Source organism: Passer domesticus, chromosome 14, assembly GCF_036417665.1.
Source record: "Passer domesticus isolate bPasDom1 chromosome 14, bPasDom1.hap1, whole genome shotgun sequence".
NCBI classification, from domain to species: domain Eukaryota; kingdom Metazoa; phylum Chordata; class Aves; order Passeriformes; family Passeridae; genus Passer; species Passer domesticus.
Window position 1 is genome coordinate 15592498 of NC_087487.1, and position 19715 is coordinate 15612212.

The following is a 19715-nucleotide window of genomic DNA, read 5'->3' on the forward strand; positions in this document are numbered from 1 at the left end:
CCACACAAAGGAAATTTTTTTTAAAGTCTCTGTTTTCAAGTAAAACCAGCTATTTCCACAGAAAGTATAATTTTCCATTATTTTTTTGTTGTTTAGTTAAAACCTGATCATCCTCAGTTGTACATAAACATATATTTACACAATTTTCAAATTCATGTAGACTGCTAGTAGAAAAGCATGGTTAAATATGTAAGAACTGGAATTACTGCCCTGCAGTCTTTATGGCCTGGACACATATATTTGTACATATCATGTGAGCAGGTTGAGATTTGCATGCCATGTGAATATACAAAGACAATAAGCAGGTGAACCCACTGTCAGAACATGGTCCCACGTCTAAGGTAAAGCCTCCTGTAACCAGTGATTTCCTTCCAAATTTAAGCATTATCTAAATGAGTTAAAGCAAGGGTCAGAGATTGGGAAGGATTGTTCAGGATTCAGAAGAGAGCTTTGCATTCCCCATTTTGAGAGCTAATAAAGCATCGAACGCAGAAATGTCCCTAAAATGCTCTTATTGCACCCTCTGACCCTCAGTGCTCTGGCCCCCAGGTGGCTGCCAATGAGTCCTGGTCATTTGCCTTCTATTTCCCTCTGTAGCAACCCAGAGATATTTAAGTGGAAGGCATGGGTGATGCCTGAGCTGGTGAGAGGCAGAGTTACCTCCTCTGGACTCAAGCCCATGTCCAAAGCAGATGGTACAGGAGAAACCTGGGGAGTCCTTCACTAAAGGCTTCTTCCATGCCATGAGCACTGGAAAACTCAGCAAGGCCCTGTTCTGTCTAGAAGCATATTAGGAATTCAGAGAAGGCAGTATCAGCATTTATCAGACATTTAACTTTTAAGAAAGTGCTGCCTAAGCATGACTTCATGAGTGGTTCCATCCTCTTGAAATGCTGCTGAAAACCCAGTGGAGACAGCTCTGCTACTTTCACCAGCTTTGCTCACTGATTTACCACAGGAAAAAGCACTTGACTTCTCTTTTTTTCTTTCTTAAAGTCCATAATGAAGACCAAATACCACTTCTTCCATTAATTAGCATGGTTAGAGAGTCACACACCCCCTTTGATCCTTTCAACTGGTGCTGATGCTCAGAGCCTCCTGCATCTAAGCCCCTAAGCCACTCACAGTATCTGTCCTCCTCCTCTGCTGTGCCCAGCTCACAGAAAAGGGTTGATACCAGGTCAACAGGGTCAGGATCTGCTGTAATCCTGCAGGAGAGTTCAGGATGGAGTCTAAGCATATCAAGAAAAAAAAAAAAAAAGTGTTTAGATTACCTCTCACCCAGACCTTTTTTTCTGAAGTGATTTAACCTCAGGTTTCACAGATATTCCCAGGGCAGGGCATCCTAAAGGAACATCAGCAGTATTAGACTTCACAAACATATTATTTCCTTGGGATATTACTAAAGGAAATCCAACCTCATAAAAGGACTTAAGTGGCATGTAAGTGGTCGAGGCCCTCTTCAGTGGTAAAAGTTTAGCAAGATAGAAATAAAAAGATGTTCTGTGAGCAGTGGTACCCATGATTCCAATTTTCTTTAAACACATCCTTGACTTTGTCTAAATCACACAACAATCCACCTCCAAACTGTCCAATCTGTACATCTGCACTGCCTGAGTTGTCCTTCCTTCCAGCATGAGAATTCTCCCCTCCACCAGCTGTAAGTTGTCCAAAAGCATTTAGCAGCAAAATGGTAATAAATATCTCCCCTCCTGTGCCAAATTTTACTCAAACTAACCAGCAAGTTGGGAACTTATGGGGGAGAGACTGGCAGATGGATGGACAGAATCAACGATACGTTACCAGATATTAACAGGTTCTTCCCCAATGCCACTTTAGCTTAATTGCTCATATCAGCACCTTCTCAACTAAACAGATGAGTTGCATCATGGCCAACAGATCATGAAATAGGACCCTTGTTGAGCCAATAAGGGGAAATGGGTAAAGGAGTTCATGACCTTCAATTTGAATCAATCCTTACCAGCTTTTTAAATTCAAACAGCCATTAAAAGTAATTCCAAACAGATTTTATCTGCCATAATAGTGACTAGCATGCCCAGAGATGGTATTTAAAGTACCCAGTCACTCAGTTTCATAGTGTTTTATAAATCAGCATCAACACCGTGAATTATTTCTGAAAGCAAACTTGGCCTCTTGCAAATTCTAGGATCAATTCTAAAAACAAAGAAATGTTTCTACCCACTTACAACAGCCCAAGGAGCAAGGTTAACCTAAATGCCTGAAATATTTACTTTTATAAACCCCACGGAAAAGCAATTCAGTGAAATTCCAAAGGGAAAGAGGAAATGGCTATCAAACCACTGTCATTTCACCTTGGAATAAGGGATGCATGTCCTTGCCAGTCCATCAGTGCAGGGGCAGAAGAAAAATATCTGTTCTCACTGTGCCAGGAGCACACAGCAGGAGATGGAAATGTGAGAGATGCTGTGAAGAAAGCAATGGGGAGAAGAGGTCAGTTGGGACTGTTAAAGGCAAGAGTCCAGCCTAACAAGGCAATGAACATTCATCCAGCTCACATCAACAAAGACATACAGAGCTGAAATGTATTGACAAATCCCTCACCAAGCCAAAATGCAAGTTGCAACTTGAAAATCTAAAGCATGCACACACTTGCAAAATAGACCCTACAGCACTAATTCCAGCCCTACTCAGCCAACTCAGATACTGCTCCTTTGCATGAAGCACAGATAGCTTATTTCTGAGAACTCATCTCCCTGAGCAAAAATGCAGAGTTTCTTCCCAGCTCCATTAAGGAAACATGCCAGTTTCAGGCTTCCAACAGGGGAAGGGAATAATAAAAAAAAAAGAGTTTATAAATTATGAAAAGCAAGTTGACAGTGTGTCCTTATAAATATGAAGATTACCTATGCTACCCTCATGAATCTGAAAAGTCACAGTTTTAAAAAAATTGTAAAAACTACAGATTCAGCAAACTGAAAAATAATGGGTGAGTTTTGCTGACCAGGGAATAGTCTGCAATTTAGTTCTCTTTTTTTGTTTAACATTTACAGTATATTTCACCATCCATAATATTATTATGTTTACAGGAAAAACCCCATTTTCCACAGAAAGGTCCTACTATTGACAATATGAATATCACAGTGAAATACAGTCAGATACCTGAGAATATCCTCTGAATCTACTTACAGTCCCCAAGGAAAATCCTCTTATTTCTAAAAACAAAAATATTTGTTATGTCAGCCACTATATATTGACACACAGATCTATATGAGTGCATGAGCCTGTATGAAAAAGACCCAGGTACATTTTCATGCTTACAGGATTACCATTTCTAATAGGTCACCATATCACTGTGTTAGAAAGTTTATGGATAAATGATGGACTGATTGGTGTAAAAAAAAAAAAAAAAAAAAGACAGAGACATGCAGAGAAAAGTGTGTCCTTTCTCCCATGTGATTCCAAATATGAAGCACACTTTAGACTACAAGATATGCTGATTTCAACTGGAGAATCTTGGCACTGCTGTTAGTAATATTTATTCTCGTTCTAAGCCATAGCAAGAACTCACTTCATTTTTATATTCACTAAAATCACTGGAGCCTGATGTGTCCCATCCAATAAATGATTTGAAATTTCCAAAAGTTCCATAGCTCTAGACTGAAAAGTCAGGAAAATTTTCACAAATTTACAATGGATAAAATGCTCCATTACCAAAAGTCAGTTTAAAACTTCAGTGTCAATTAATTCTGGCAAATCTTGTAACAAAAAGAGTATGTATATTTTGATTAGGAGCAGAAACATTGATACAGGTCACTTAATGTTTTTAAAGCTTCCTCCCTTGCAATATTGAGGGGCTGAGATTTAAATTGAAGCTGGCCTTTGTAGCAACAGAAGATAGTCAGACTTCCCTGAAACTTCCCCTGATACATCTGCTGAACCCAGCTTTGGTTTACTTGGGAATTATTTTTTGAAACGCACCAAGTTTTCTCTATTAGTGCTGTATAAATATCATCTCCAGTGGAGAACCTGGAGGGAGTTTGGGAGTATGACTTAATCTGAATAACTAACATGCATTCAGAAGTTTGGTTTGGAAAGTAACTGAGAATACTGAATAGATTCAGCCAGCCCTTCACCTTTCTTTGATTACACAGCTTTGTACTTTGTGAAGAAGACAAGTTTTCTTCACCATAAAAACAATCTTTTCAATTTGAAAAGATGCCTGTCAAATCTGTGTTTGTCTTCAAAGTCCTGTTGAATTTTGTAAGAAAAGAAATAAAGAAATCTTGTAAGAAAATAAAAAAGGAGCAATTATTTTGAATTATTAAGCAAGGTTAAAATTTACATTTTCAATTTAGGAGATGAAATATTTTCTCTCAGAAATATTTCCTATGGGAAAAATAAAATCACTTTTCCTTAAATAGATGCTTTCTATAGAAAAAGAAAATAAAATCTATTTTGTTTTCCAAAGTTTGATTTTTCTGTCAGAATAGCTGAAATTATACTTTGTTAGCCAACACTGATAGTTACTGTCCAGTTTAGAATAAAGCTTGTGAATTAATCCCACTATGCAAAGCTGGAACAATAAATGCCTTGCATTGGTTAAACAAGGTTAAATGCATAAAAGACTATAAAACAGCTGCATCCTAAGAAAATTACCCAGCTGGAATTAAACCTAAAGGATTTCATGTTCTCCTCCCAACACTTGGTAGAAGTCTGTGAGATAGCTGCAGGAAACCCACCTCAGATTACATCTACCATCAAATGGGGCAGATAAAGGCAATAAACTGTCTTCAAGAGAAGTGGGAGATGCTTTAGAGCCCAGATTTCAGTTTCATGGCCTGAGCACTGTCCAGGGATGGACACCTTCATCCACCATGCCTGGTGAGCATCCAAGAGTCCCTCAGCACCAAAACACAGCAATATGATTCCATCTGAGCCCTTTCCTTAAGCTTTACTTTCCCTCTTCTGCCTCAGATTTACACACTTGAGAGAGGTTTTGGTCTGTCTTGTACAGTTTCACAGTGCATGCAGTGATCAACCACAGATATTTACTGGATAAGTAAAGACTGATTTGCAGCCCAGTTCATCCTCAACAACTGGAGAATGAGCATAAGGCAGTTGTGAATCAGCATCTCATTATCCATTTGTAGGTCATTTGGTTTTGGTTTGTTATGAAACATCCAAAATCAAGCGTGGATTTTCATCATTAAATAAAACTATTTTGCTTTGAAAAACATAATCATAATTTCCTCATTTATGTTCTCAATACAAGTTTTCCATAGCTTATATTTCTTGAGACAATACATATTCTATATTTTGTTGAGGCAAGTGCCTCAACGAGTCCAGCTCTTACCAAAAAAAGCAAATAGACATATTCCTTGCTTCTCAGGAAAATTTGGTGTCATTTCTATCCCCAGCATTGTGTTTGGCTTCAGCCAGATTTCACCCCAGCTCCAGGAGTGGATGCAGTGGCCAAACTGGGATGCTCGTGCCATCCCATCTCTGCATCTCCACCACTGCCTACCTTGCAGCACCACACCAAAATCTGGGTTGTCTGTCCCATTTTAGTGACTCTCTGAATCCTGGCTGTATCACAGCCTTGGTTTGCGCTGTGTGAATCCAGAACAAATCCCTGGGGATCAGCAAATGGCTTTTAAAGGCAACTTGATCGGCCCGTTCAGTTTTGCGGCGTTTGTCGCAGGGCTCGGAAGGTGACGTGTTTAACGTGGCATGACAGGACACGGCCGGGTGGCTGAGGTGGGGACAGAGGGGGTGATCCCGGGGAAGACTCCTACCCTGCCACCAAAAACAGCCCAGACTTTATTCCTTAACCCCCAGCAATTCAACAGGCTTTGACTATGAGCTGGAGGAAAGGAGGAAATCAGGCTCCCAAAATTGATTTCATTCCAGGTGATACTTCTTACACAACAATCTGTTCCTTTCAGGAGGACATAGATTAGGGAAGTATTTGGTCAAGGGGCAGTAGAGGGCACTCCAGGCCAGATCAGGTTAAGTTTTGGTCACTTTATCTCTTCTTGTTGACGTAAATGCTCGAGGCCATGGCCTGGGGTTTTCCTGCAGAAATGTGTTTACAAGCAGGTCAAGGACTTGCAGACAGATAACCATTAGCAAAACAACTTTTCTATTGACAAAAGAGCACAGAATAGCGTGTTGGCAGATGAATTCTCTTGTTTCATTAAATGAAATTCAAAAAAAGAGAGAAAGTAAAAGAGAAGTTAAATCAAAGGCCTGCTGCCCATCTGATTCTCTCAACCAGTTTTCTCACTAGAATTTAAGAGTGTAACTTGTTCCCTGTCCACTTGCAAAATGACACTCAGGACCTAGGCCAAAGTGCTGTGTTCAGTAATAAATCGAGCTGGGATTTACTACTGGTCAGCAAGCGTGTGAGGCTTGTTAGCAGATTTGTTAACTCCAGTTCTGTTTCCAAATGAGAATTGCCTGCACGTCTGCAGCCCGAGGAAACAGTTTGGGAATCTCACCTGGTTTCAGGTTTCCTTGCAAACCTCCCCACACTGGCAGCCCTGGTCCCATCCCTTGCCTCTCCCCTCTCCAGCCCCCAGCAGGTTCATTGAAAGGTTTTGCCAAAGTTCAGGAACTTTTCGAGCAAACCCAGTCGATTTATGGGTTTGTGGACAAAGCACAAGAGAGCTGCAGCTGCGGCTCAGGGGAACCCAGATGGGTCAGGCTGAGTTTTGCCCTCAGTGTCCTCTTAGAATTCCCAGCCTCAGAGCTCAGTCAGTGGATGCCCGTATTTCCAGAAAAATGTAGCCAACCAAGATTTCTCCAGCCACATCTAGCCAAAAGCGCTGTTCTTTGTGCACACAAAAAGACAGGATTTAAAACAGCCATGAATTCAGCAGAAAAAAATTTTAACAAAAAGTAGGAGAGAAAAATGCCACTCAAAACCCCGATGGTTATTTGCTACCTGTCAGTCAGGGTTAGGCTATAACCAGAGGAGGAAGTGGCTTCTCGGAAAGCCTTTTTCAGTCTTACTGGAGGAATTTGTGGTCTATTCTGTGTACAGTTTGTGGTATCTGAGTCACAACCTGACTCCAAGTCATGCTGGATTCTAAATGGCAAATTCTGTCTCTCTGACGGAGGCTGTGCATTAGTCAGAAACCAAATGTGTGTGCACTTGGGAGAGCTGGGACATTTAATGCCCAAACAATAAAGCAAGCTAAACAAAATGAGCTAAGCCAACTGGAATCAGCAGAAGAGGGTTCGTGTAACTCATCTGCCTGTACAAGTGGATTAAAATTGAGCCTGAGGTGTGAGCAACTTCATACATGAGCTGGGGGAAAAAGGCTGGTGTGTGCCTTTGGGGCTTTACACACAATGCAGGAAAAGTAAAACTACCTTCCAGGGCATGCTGGAAACTGAAGAGAAAGTACAGATGCTGTAAATCTGAGTTCATTTTAAAATAGCAACTCTCTGCTCATTTTTCTTTTAGTTTCTCTTTTTCATCCCTCTCTCACTTGCGCACACAACTCTGTGCCAGCAAAGGGTCAGGAGGCTCTTGAGAGCTTCTGCATGTGGAAGCTGGACAAGGTTACATGTGCAGATTTAGCACCCAAATATCACTCGAAGCTCCTGCCTTCGCCCTGGCCCTGCCTTTTAAAGCAACAGCCACTGTGAAAAAGTTATTTTTTAAACAAGAGCTGCCTTGTCTTTGTTAATCAAGACACTAAGTGCACAACAGCAGCATACCTGCTGCCCCAACACCACTCACTTGCCTCCAGTCCCATTATTACTATTAAAAACTCAACAACTTTTTCTGTCTTCTTCATTTAAATAATATTCCTCTATGAAGCGTAGCGATTAAAAATGCCTGTAAACTCTTCTATTAAAATGACATTTTAAAAGGCTTGATTTGAACATGGCTATGTCACTTAAAGTGGAAAAGTTTCTGTGAGTTCCCTTCCAAGCTGTTAAAGATTAGCTTGATGTAGATAAGACTATTCCCCAAACTCATTATCTGTCTTCAAAATGCACCTTAAGGACTACTTAATAAAGTCAAGGTTATGTGAAGAGTATTTCAGTGAAAACCAGTGAATGACTATTAATAAATCTGCATTACAGATTGGTTATTTTGTCTCTGTCTTTCATCTGAGCAATAGATGATCCTCCTGTTCTTTTTTCTTTTTTTTTAACAATAAGCATGTGTTGCCTCTTTCTACAGGTCACCAGTGAATCAGAGGCAGCAGCAGTAGCAGAGAACATTTCAGCATGTTTACAATTAATCAGATCTAAGAAATGTAAAATATTTAGCAGAAAAGGATCACATATCTCTGACCAGTGAAAATTAAATTATAAGGATTCTTGATTGGGCCAAGGCTACATTTAAAAAGATCATCATGCTACTCTTTGTATAACTGCACTTTTATTTCTCCAAAGTCATGTTTCCTATTTCTGTCAATGTTATGGGTATGAAATGTTAATCCCATGAGCTCTGGTGCCAGCTAGCAGCAAGTCCATCCAGAAGGGAAGCACTACAACTTCTTGAAATAGGAAAACTATTTGGCAGGATTTCTTCCTCAGACCTCCCCATCTGTTGCCCATAGCAATGCAGAGCTGGTGTTTTAAGGGTTAGGCGGGTGGTGTAGGGTCCTGCAGCACCCAGTGCCAAGGATTCTCAAAATCTTTATTCTTACAGAGCAGACTGGGAAGTTTTTGATGTCTAAGGGCTGGAATCTTCTCCCTGAGCTGGCCTCGTGTCCCCACTCACACAGTGGGAGGCCTGTGCTGCCCTGGGCTCACATGGGGAGCTCCCTCCCTTCCCCTCTCCATGGACAGGATCAAAATGTTCCAGGACACGCTCAGATGTCTCCCTAGGGATGGCCAAAGGAGTAACACAAGAGAGAAGGAGCAAAAATTATCACAGGCAAGCTTGCTGGATAGTTGGAGCAGAAATCTCAGGATGAATTCAGCCTGTCTTTTAGTTATCTGAGTACCTCTAAGGTCTAAATATTTTTTTTTTATTTTTTAAACTATTTCTGGTTTCAGCTGAAAGCAGTCAACACAAGCTCACAGCTCTGTATGCATAAAAAGGAGCCTTGCAGATTTTTGCTGGATTGACTTGCTGGAAACTGTTGATTCACTCTACCTGGAACAGCTCCAAAATACAGTCAGTTACCTGTCATTCAACCATTTCAGAGGAATTTGCATAACACAGATGTTTCCATATTTGCCATGCTCTACCTTGTGCAGTAAAGATTAGCCTGATTCAAGGCCAGGGAAAAAAAAAAAAAAAAAAAAAAAAAACCACCAACAAATCTGTGTACATAATTACCAGCTGCCCCTTACCTTTAAGTGAGTCCATGAACTCTGTGATTGTTAATTCTGGACCCTGTGTTTTTTTAAATGGGTCTATGTTTTTGTCATGCATTTATCTCATGTATTAGGTCCCTCAAAAACTTCTGGTCACATCTACAGGGATTTCTGCACACAACTGAAGTCATGCTCAAGCCCATGCTCTAGACTTGCCAGATGGAAAGCATCTCTTTCCAAAAGCCACATAGTTTATTAGCATGATGTTGAACCTGAGCCTCTCAGCAAGGTATTTTGCCTTGATTAGAGTAAAATTAAACCTATCCATGCTGCCAGCAGAGACAAGCCCACCACAGCCTGTGTGTGCAAGCATAAACAATGAGAGCAGCAGCCAATTACCCTGCAGAACCTTGGATCTGCTTTCAAACCACAACACAAATTTTAATGTTGCGTTTAGGTTCTTCACTTCAGGGGATTTACATATAAGTTTACATAAGTTATGGAAAATCTGGTAATTAGGAGACCTGCACCTTATGAATCTCCTTGTTCCACTCTACAGATGAAATCTGGTTCACCCTGTGTTTTATCTTTAGGAAATTTTTACTCCATGAAACCAGAGAGGCTGCACAAAAACCATCTCAGCCCTTCTCGTGCTGCTCACTTCCACTCTTGGTTGAAACACAGAAATGTCAGAGTGAGCTATGCCATCACAGGTACTGGGACTTGAAGGGCAAAATTGTCCCCCAGAGCTGATGGATCCAAGGAAAACATCATTTTTTTGCCCACATAAAGGCCTGGCAGGAGCCTGGGAGAGAACAAGCTGGAAGAAGGTGTAAACCTCCCAGAAGATCAGGAGTAGGACCTTGCAGAAATGCTGGGAGCTGTTGTCGTTGTTGCCTGGGAGAAGAGCTGGGCCACACTGAATTTTCCTGAAGGAGAACTCTTTCCGTATTTTTTGCACAGATAACACAAGATTTAAAACAGGTGAGTGGCATCATACAGCCTAAACCTTTTATTCTGTATTTCACATCTTCCTGGTTTATCTAAAACTCATGCTACATTGAGTGAATTAGGATGTTGATTGAAAAGTACATTATATCCTAGTTACCTGTGAGATGTGCACTTTAGAAGTGAAGGTTTAGGGGCAGAGGAAAGGCATATAATAAAGAGTAGTGCACTTTGAAAGGTCTAGGCAATGCTGCAAGAAATAGCATTACTTCACAGTTGTCAAGGCTCAGAAGTTTTATTACCAAGGAATTTCACTTTTGCCTCTTATTCTTAACACATTGACCAGTTCTGGGACTGAGAGGATTTGCTGATCTAATATAGATAGTGATTTCGTAGGTTTGTTCAGATTTATATAGACAGCACCCTGGGATCAGGAATTACATTTAAAATGTAATAAAATGTTCTTGTGCACTTTTACTCACAAATACTGTACTTAAAAAAGTAAACATCAAATAATCTCAGATATCTTTCAAGAAAATGTTGACATAGCTCCAAGAGCTCATACAGATGACTGAATAGTTTTCTGAGTAAACTTAATAAACTCATATTCTTATTCTTTCAGTGTACCATGAAGTATCACATCATGGAGGAGAGAGAAAACTAAGCCATATAATTTAGCAGAAATCTATTTTAAACACATATTTCAACATATGAAGACAGAATATAGACATTTATGTAGGCATGTTTTTATACTACTTATAGTCTTAGTGTTTAAATAATGGTAGCATTTGAGTGTTTCACCCACATAAAGAAATCAAGTTCCCACTGCAAAAATTTTGTTCCTGCTCCTAAAGTGAGGCCTCAATCTTTTTCTACTCAGCAGCAATGTTACAATGATCTCAAGGGGCAGGATTTGACCCCTAATGTGTTCAGAAGGACTTTGTGTAAGTTAGGAGTTTTAGCACAATTGCTCCTCTAAGTAGTCAAAATGATTCATCTACATTATCTGTCTTTATTAAACAGTCATTTACCCTAGTGAGTCCCACTCAAGGGAATCTTTATTATTCAGACAAGCCCTTACAGTCATAATGACACAAAATATATATAGGAATAGTTAATAATACTGTTATTCCTACATCTGTGGATAAACATCAGCTGGTAATTTTATATCAACAATCCATCAGAGCAGAGACAAAAATCTACAGCTAACATGAGCAGGAAATCCATAATAACATGCCAGAGATCTGGTGGATACTATTAAGCAAGAGAGACCACCACGAGGAAAAAAATTTGGATTCTTAATGTATTTTGGATGAAAACATTGAATGAAGGCTTTCTTACAAAATTTAACAAAACAGTTGCAACCCTTTCAGCCTATTGGAGTCCAAAGTGGTTCCAAAGCTGGTAGCATGGCTGATATAATTAAAGGATCAAATAAATAATAAATATATTCTCTATTCTGCAGGAGATGGATTTGTTAGAAGCTACCCAAATCATTGATGGGACATTTGTTTCTCCCTCCAAGAGGGACAATGCAGCCCAATAACATTGGCAAGTCTCCAGTCAGAATCCAGCATGAAGTCTGAAGAAAGGCCTCAGGGAGGCCTTTCTGCGTTTGGGAATATCTTCAACTCTTTGAAATTTCCATAACAATGCCAGGGCCCCCATTTCTAAGTCAAGGGAAGGTGAAAGAAGGGAGTTTCCAATGTAACATCAGATTGGAAGACCTTCATAGGAATGGGTGAGTGTTTTCACCTCCAAGGCACTTGTATTTTCAGATGTGTTGGATGCTAAGAAAGCTCTTAATCCTTCAACTCTAATTTGGTGGAACAATATATATATTTTAGGATTTTTGTATCACTTCTAATAAAGATTTGTTACGATCTTGAGGAACTGGACCACTGCATTTTGTGGGTTTTAATCTGATGAAGGACTCATCATGACTTCTAAGGTTTTGTCGAGTCATATGTTTCTATGAAACTGTTGGTTTTTTTTAAGATAAAGGAAAAACTTATCATCCCTCATAGTCTGCTTTAGATAACAGAGGTGTCAGGACAGCCTCCAAAGGCACTGACCTGCTTCAAATCAGTGCAAAACACTTCATCTTGAATCTACATTTTGAATCTAAAACAGTTCAAGTGTTTGTGTGAAATAAACCAAATTTTTCTTTCTCCAACTGTTTTTGGATGTTTTGTGCCAGCCCTGTGCAGTTCCTCGGCCATGTGCAGGTGAATTAGAGCTGCAGGATGAACACTGCAAGACTTTATGGAGTATCCTGCTCTTTGATCTCCCTGGTTCCTGCCCAGAGATGAACACAGCAAGCTAAGCACAGCAATTAGCAGTAACAGCTATTAACGGGCTTCACAAAAGACACAAAAGGACACAAGTAGGTGGTTTACAGCTTGGCAGATAAAAACAAAGTGGGCACTTTCTTTAGCACACCACTCCTCCAGCAAGTTCAGGCTAAGGGACCAGAGGACTAACTGGCCAACAGTCCAGTTGTGCTAAATAGACCTGGAAAATATAAAATGTATCTATGCATAGTCCCTGGAGCAGAGGAAATATATTTTGTTCACCTGTAATAAAGTCCTTTTGCGAACAAAGGTTTTTGGGAAAAATCATTTTTTACTGCATTGCTGAGTTAAAACTAAAGATATCAGTATGGACATCACCATAAACACTTGGATTTCAGTGCTTGAGGAAATTGAAAGGAAAATCAAACACTGACTGCCCTGTAGAAGCACAGCAGTTTCCACTGGCACTGCTGCCCAAGGAGAGGGTGCAAACAACAAAACTATATTTTGTATTTCTGGCTAACAGCCCACAAGCCTGTCCTCCACCCCAACCACCTCTCTGAAAAGCCAAGGAGAGAACCTAACCCAGCCTTCTGCTGTTGGTTCTGGGATTACTCAGACTTGGACCAGAGGACTGAGTTAGGTCATGTTTCAAGAGGTTGTTCCCTGCAGAACATGCAGTTGCTTGGTGCAAGGTGTACCCCCACCACAGCCCCTGCCTTCCCAAACACATCCCCACTGCCTGGGGAACTGGAGCTGCAGGTGACATCTCTGTGCCGTGGTTGTGACAGATCACCCTGACTTTTCCTGCTGTTTTAACAGCAGAAACAGCCTCCCTCCTGCCCCCCACAAGTCTGTAAATGATGTGGCCACATTTGCTGCTTGTTGTTTTGACAAACAACACACTCTGACTAGAGTATCCCCACCAGATGATAGATTCACAAATGTGGTCTAACAAAAACTCATTTTTCTATACAAATACCAGTCCTGAGAGGCATCTCATAATAGTATTGCATCAGGGATATCCCCAAAGCTGACAGATTTCCAAAAACATATATTTATATTGTGCATATGTATGGGAATAAGATCCTAGAAGGAAAAGGGGGGTGGGAGAATAGAAAAGAAGATGCAATAAGTCAGAAAGCATCTAAGTATTTTTAGCCATAAGCTATTTCTTAAATCAGGAAGCAAAACATGCATTAATCAGAACATTCGCTCCAGACAGTGCAACATCAAGAACATTGCTACTGTACAGAAAGTCATGACTCTTTATAGACCTACAAAACATCTATATAACTTCATCATCATTGGCTTTGGTCAATTATATAACATGAGATGTGAAAAATCTATAGCAAAACAAAAAATAGCAATGAATATTTTTTTACTTTTTGTCCCTATGCACTGTGTGTGAGGACACTTTGAAATAGATTAGAGACACATAAATCTGATTCCTCCTTTCCACACACATCTGTTCCCAGTGCAGTATCTTCAAAGTAGCCAAAAAGTTAAGCTGGAAAGCCTGGCTGATGCATGAAACAATTCCTGCATCCCGACCATGATGGTCAATGCATCCTAAAGAAAGAGTGATATACAGAAAAGGTTTTGACCAGTAGCACAATCCCCACATGAACTTCTGGGGGAACCTCTGGGACATTTTAGACACTGAAACACTCTGGAGTATGGAAAAAGGCAATTCATTACCAATTTCTTTCTCACTCTAGGCTGTACCAAAAGTAAATCATTATCCAACTTTGCTAAATGGTGAAAACAAGACATGAAACAGGGTTAGGAACACAATGAATTCAGCCATAAAAGGCTAAGATCCCTTTTCTGAGGTCCAAAAATCTGTTCACTTTTCACACGACAGTCAGACTACACATTTCCTCACTTTATCCTTTCCCCTCAGAAGTGACTTTGTCCACATCCATGAAAGATCAAGACTTGTTCAATTTCTCTGCTACTGTGCTGCTTCCTCAGGCTGAGAATCTCCTCACAACACTTTATGATCATTTACTTTCATTTCAGCCACTGACTTCAAGTACTTATTCTGAATAAATGGAGAACAGAACACACAGGTGCAATACAAAATGCTGAGCTTTAGAATGCCCTCTTAAATGTCCTCTTCTTTCCAATTAATAACTCTGGATGTTGTAACTAATCTAACTTGGACCTGGAAAAAACAGTTGGCTCATAACCCTTAGTTAGTATGTCTAACATGGTGGAGATGAATGTAAATTATCAAAAAGTCTGTTAAGTCTTTTCAGAATTTTAAGTTTTATAAAAGACCCTCCAGCTGAAGGAATTTCCATGGCCTTCCTACGTGCCAGTATTTAAGATTGAGAGCTTCAGTGAGGTGGGAGTTATATTTAAAAATTCTATATACATTTCTATCAACTTAGCCTTAAAGGGACATTTTCTACTTTCCTTTCAGGGAAAATGTGTTCTTGGATTCAGCTTCATTTAATCACCTTTTAGTCCAGCTCATAGTGAAATTTCTTAGGGCATTGATTGTTTGAAGTTTGCTTTAATTCCTTCCTTCAAGAATGAGTCGTGTAAGGTATTCACCACTAAGACACGTATTTGAGGGCTGGCTGGGGAAACTGATAGAAGTAGTAGATGCAGCAAAAAGATAAATTTTCCTTTCCACCCCCCGCCCTTGTCCTGTCACTGAAACACAGGGTATGGTTAAAACCTGAGAGGAAGTGGGTTTGTTGTTGTAACACCCTTTCTTCACATCTAATCTGTGGAGCGGTTATCTGATCCCAATTCTCCTGTTATTGCAGCAGGCACAACACAGATTGCAATCCAGTGGTGGGATAAAGAGAACACAAAACCTTCAGAAACATTTGTCAAGATTTTTCCCTTATACTTACAGATGTTAAAACCAGAAGCACAGAAGCAGAGAATTCAACACATATGCTAATGGGCACCAAACACTGAAATCATGTCTAATATTATTGCCTATAAAATAAAAGTGATATTTCTATAAACACATTTCTGTGTCACTTTGTCCACCATAAACTCTCCCTAATGCCTGTGCTTTTTTAACTTTATCTTCAAATTTTTAGAGTCAGAATCACTAATACAGCTGCCTGACAATGAATATATCCCAAATTGTAAAACAGTTTTGACAAATACTTTTCTTTGTTTGGAAAGTGCTCACTTTAACCAATCAACACTCGTCATTATGTGTCTGGACATGCTAATCACCTACTATTTTTTCCATTTCCTGATTGCAAGTGTGCAAGTTATTGTAAGAAGATAAATGTGTGATTATACATGTGTTTGAATATTTCACAGATTAAAAGTTACTCTTGTATATATTCAGTGATTCAAAACCATGTGCATAAGTATCCACTGTCTGAATATTTGCAATAATTAATGATGTGATCTCCTTATATATACTAAATAAAAGCTAACACTAGTATTCACAAAGATATCTGGAAATTTATTTTTGTTATTACTTAATTGCACTCTCAAAATTATTTCTCAGCAGAAGAGTGAAAGCCATTAAAAAGAGATATATATACCTTATCATGCTTAATAGATCACCATATCTTAATAATGAAAAAAGATTAAATAAGGAAAAACAAACCAAATGTGTGAGATGACTTTTCCAGCAGCATTAATGTATCAGTTTCTCAACTGCGTAAACTGGTGTAAATCAAGTTAGGTCAACAGAACAAAACCAGCTCCAGACCTCTGTACCCTCTTTAAAAAAGCACTTACACTTTCTGCTTATGAGTCTTAAAATACAACAGTAATTGCACTTTTTTTTTTTGAGGTAGACAAGGGAGAATTTTGAGAACTATTTTCTTTTTGGTTTTAGTAATTCTCCCTAAAATACCTCTCAAACTTTTTTTTTCTTTTCCTCTTGAACAATAATATTAGAAAGGTCAAATGGCTGAAGTCAGAACTCTGCCTCTAAAATACTAAGCAGTACAGCAGGGCAGACTTGTGGTGTGTTGGTTTATTAAAACATATATATTAATTTGGTTATTAGTCATAAAGGCCTAGAAAATTCACTTAGTTCTTCAGACAGTGCAGAAATCAGTGGACCTCAACTGTCCTTAATTACTTTCCCAGAATGTGATAACTCTTCTCAATGGGTCTGACACCCAGAGAAACCAGAGTAAGTCCACAGTCTTTAACACTTTTGAACTAAGATATATTCTCCTTATCCTTTCCTCTGCTCTCCCAAAACAAGAGAAAATTAAATATTCTCTTTACAAACACAATAGACTGTTCAATATTGGCCCATTTTAATTACTGGTTGATCAGTACATGAAATCTGTATATCTCAATTTGAGAGGGGTTTATGGTGGCATGTGCTCTCAAATTTAAAAATAATAATTCCCTCTTTACAAAAAAAAAGGATCTTCAGCACAACTGAGTTATTTTCACTTGAATAAATTAATCATAATTGTTGCTGAATTAAAATCTTTTCCTTTGTCTTTCCAAAACTTCCACAGTCACAGTGAAGTTTTAGGTAATTCTGAGGTAGGGCTTTTTCTTTAAAAAAAAAAAAAATACTTACAACAGAAGCAGCTCTGAGAGCCAGACTCACTCTCTCTCTTTCTCTCTCTGTTAGGCTTCATTTGATAGCTATGAACTGTGGATAAAGAATAAATATGGCTTTTCAGTGCCCTAGGACTCTCACCTGACTTATTTATGTCTGACCTGGTAGAACACCACTGACCTTGGAAAGTTTAATTGAGGCTGGGATTATATGGCACTGCTTGAGGCCACCTGAATTTAGAGGGTGTGACAGACACTTTCTCTCTCTTGCTGACTCTCATCTGCCAGGGGATGCAGTGTGGGTGCACATGTGTGTGTGCACATTTGTGCACCCCAAATTGAGCCTGGCAGTGGGGAAATGCCCCGGTGTGAGCTTACAACACGCTGGGTCTTAGGGGAAAAGATTAGTACTGCCAGGCAGGCAGCAGGAATGTGTTAGGGTTGTTGGACTTTTTCTTTTTTCGGTAGGTTTGTTGTCTCTTTTTTTCTCTTCCCAGCATGTTTTCTCTGAGATCTTATTTTTACAGTTGACTCTTAACTTTTTATAACCTGATTCTGCCTACAAACGGAGAACTTAAAACATGAAGGAGAAAGAATTTTATAGACACTGATTATACGCTTTCATTTATTGTTTTGAACATTCTTTAATTAAATTTAATTAAATTGTATGATGAATGTTGATTATTTTCAGTCCTATTGGTCTTCCAGATAGTTATAGATACTTAAAACTCCCCACATTTAAGATAAGTGTAAAGAGAGAGTGAGAGGAGGAAAAAAAGGCAGAAAAAAAAAGTCCATAAGATTGAAAGGTAGAATAAAATGAAATGGCATAGATATCCTGTAGCCAAAGAGAACTATCTTTCCTACTGGAGATTGTCCCTTGATGGATATAAACAGCTCTCATCTGGGTTTCTTCAAGGCAGAGGCCAACAAATACGACGTATTATGCATGGAAGCTTTTTATGGCACAGACTATTGTCCACTGGAGACCGGGCAGACACCACTAAGCAAACCTCACCTAAGGCCACAGACAAACATCAAGGCCCAAGGGGATTCCTCTCCCATCAAAAGCACTCTCCCTTTCCCAGCCTGTAACATATATTTTCCCTGTCATTCAAAGTTTACCAGTGCCAAAGCCCTGAGACAGCCTGGCTTGAGCCATGCTGGTAGATGTGAACACTGAACTGTTGGAAAAGTTAAAATATTCCTGGATGGAAGCAGTCTATGAAATGTTCTCAGAAATAAAACAATTCCATGGTGCTTTCAAGGCCAAAATTATCCATTCTATGCTTTATTTCTAATGTGCTGCTTGGGCTGGAACTGTGACCGTTTTCTGTTTGTAGGCATCATAGGAAATTAAATGAGCAGGGGACTGCTGTTAAGAGCAGCCACAATTCCCCTACCTCTCTCCAACAGGCTGTGCCATGAATCAGGATATCTTTTATTATTTTTATAGTTCTATGAAGTGATGTAAAGCTTACCTGAGCCCTTAGCAAGGTGATACCAAGATCTAGACACATTAAAATCCAGGCCAAGCCGCCAATTAAATATGTGCTGTTAGCAATTCATGCTCTGACTCCCAGTCTCTGTATTACTAAGTCCACAAAAATTGCCAGTGAGGGATAATTGCATCTGCACAGGAAAATATCCAAGATGGTGAAGAAAGCCCAACAGTAAAGCTGTCTGTGCTTGTCCTTCATTGGTGACATCCTACAGACATTGAAGACAAACTGAATTTTCTGAAGTCTCTGGCAAACAGAAGAGATTTTAGAATGAACAAGAGAACCCTTTTCCTCTCTTTTTAAGCAATTCCTCTTTTTCCACTTGATGAAGCTGAAGTAGCAGAGACCTCTCCACCAGCCAAGAATAACATGGGTTTGTGTAGCTGAACTGCTTGCACAGGGCTGAACTCTGCACCACAAACCAATTCAAGCCCAGCTCTGAACATCTGGGAGGCTGAATACTGCCCCAAACACTGCCCTTGCTGATCACAGGAACATTTACACTGGTTCTAGCTCATTTCCTATCCAATTCATCAGCTACCAGCCTTTATCATGCTCTCAGAACTGCTGGTCATGATTTCACAATCAGCCTATTAATTTTATATACATATATATTTATATTTACATATATACATATATATACACACACACACACACATATATATATGGAGTCTCATCATTAATCTGAACCTGTCAGACCTTGAATACAAGATGATCTCAATTTATTTATTACAAATGGCAAAACAACACCAGTACAGATACACTTGTGAAGAACTAGAGACAATAACAACAACAACAAAAAATAGTGTCAGGGAAAAAAATAAGATTTTTTTTTCCTGTGATCCTTATTTATTACATTTTTAATAGAAAGTCAGTGGAGGTCTTATCTGATGTCATTTGGTTTAGGTTCCATGGTATTTTTTGTATTTGACCAAATTCCCTTATCTTCTCATTGCTTGTGTTCTGCTCTGCCAGCATCCAGCAAACTGATATACTTATCTTCAGTTTTATAATAAAGTTTTAGCTTCCACAGGATAAAAAAAGAAAGAGAGTGGGGAAAGGAAAATTGTGTCTGAGATACTAAACATATCAGGCATGTGTGAGTGTAAAGGCATCCAGCAGTTAACCTTCTTCTTATACAGAAACTTTAATTGTTAAAAGACATATACTCATGGACTTTTAT

The 19715-nt window shown here is 39.3% G+C and overlaps 1 long non-coding RNA gene across 1 annotated transcript; it reads right to left on the bottom strand.

The window, feature by feature from the left end:
* Nucleotides 1–1179: 1179 nt before the first annotated feature.
* On the bottom strand, nucleotides 1180–18835 carry LOC135280512 (uncharacterized). The gene is made up of 3 exons (XR_010347412.1): nucleotides 18512–18835; nucleotides 2334–2445; nucleotides 1180–1232 (listed from the first exon to the last, which is right to left on the bottom strand). It is a non-coding gene; the product is annotated as an uncharacterized LOC135280512 (long non-coding RNA).
* Between the last annotated feature and the right edge of the window lie 880 nt (nucleotides 18836–19715).